Source organism: Marmota marmota, unplaced genomic scaffold (assembly GCF_001458135.2).
Source record: "Marmota marmota marmota unplaced genomic scaffold, marMar, whole genome shotgun sequence".
Lineage (NCBI taxonomy): Eukaryota > Metazoa > Chordata > Mammalia > Rodentia > Sciuridae > Marmota > Marmota marmota.
Genome location: NW_026000294.1, coordinates 4,364,452 through 4,366,115, shown reverse-complemented (window position 1 = coordinate 4,366,115; position 1,664 = coordinate 4,364,452).

Sequence of the window (1,664 nt, the reverse complement as noted above, 5' to 3'; positions counted from 1 at the left end):
CATTCCCAACACATCAATTCAGCCTCATTCAGTGCTTCTCAAACTTTTACATAGGAATCTCTTGGGAATCTTGTTAAAATACAGATCCAGATGTCTGGGTAGGCCCACAGAGTCTTCATTTCTAACAGGTTCCCAGGTAATGTTGATGTTGAGAATGCTGGGTCATGTTATGAGTATCAAGACTTACCTTATGTTTTCGGCAGTCCTATTTCTAAGTATCTTCTCTATTTACCATAGAGATTCATCTTCTCTAATACTGGGGGCAGCGAGGTATATTAGAAGTGGAACGCACTCTGTAACTTCTAGTCCTGGGTTTTTTTTTGTTTTTTTTTAAATCAGTCACTAGTGTGTGATCTTGAGCAAATCATTTCTCATCTCCCTGAGCTTCAAGTTCCTTATCTATAAAAATGCTACCATCAGCTACCACATAGGGATGATGTGAGGCCTAAGGGAATGAGAAGGCCACAGTGCAGAATAGAAAGTACATTAAGACTCATAGGACTAAAATAATTCTGTGCCTAAGTTTCCTAGGTTTGTAGAAAACAACACAAACAGTAGATAGTGGCTGTACCATCATGCCTAATATGTTCACAAATTGTTTTCATGATGAAACTGTAGATGGAAACCATTTGTACTAGACAGTCTGCATGTTTTATTGAAAGTCACATGAATGGGCCCCAGAATCTCATTTTTTTTCTGATTTCACACATATATTTCACATAGGCGATCTTCTGAGTCCTCTATTATTGTCCTTGGCATCAAGTGTTTCATTTCCTTATGAAAATGAAAGCTTTTCTTCACTGAAAATATCTCCTTCAAGTTATCTTGCATCTCTGCATTTTCATTGTTTCTGAAGCTTTTTCTGGGCTTGTAATGTGTCAAGGCCACTTGTCTGCAGCTACTTTAATAGTAGCATCATTGATCTACATTTTCTCACAAGGAATTTTTAATAGTTACAGAACTACTCCCTCTATTACATTATTTGTTCTAGTTATTATAGCATCAAGTAACTTCTTGAAAAGGGAAGGTCATTTCCCCATGATAGCCAATTATTTAGATATGACATTATTTTATTATTGAAATTGGATGCTTAGTTTTGCTCCTCAGTGGCCGAACATACCCCTATGCACTTTTTTTAACTTCAAAAATAAAAATTCAATATTTTTTTGAAACCATCTCCTGATGTTTATTGTTATCACAGAAAAACTGCATAGGGTTTTGACCCCATGGCATGAAGTACCACAGAGCACAGAGACCTTTCCTGCTTCTCAAACTGCATGTAAGTATGCCACAAGTTCTTTGATTGAAACTGGACACGCTACAACATTGGCGAAGTATCAGCAAAGTACATAGATATACAAAAGGATCTTTTCCCTTTGAAAAATAGCTAGGCCAAGGACTTACCAACTATCAACTAAAATTAAATCTTTTACTTCACAAGGTAAAACTAGATGATCCTTTAAAAAATATTACCAAACAGATACTCTAGAGGTGAAGAGAAAGCCCAACTCAGGAATATCTTCCAGACTAATTTTCATTCCCCTGTAAAGTGGACTTAACTCCCCTTCCTCCATCAAATGCTTACCTTTTAATATTTTGTTAGGCAGGCAAGAGTCAACAATCAGGCCAGTTCCAGTAATGTGACCTCTGTTTAAACACCTAAC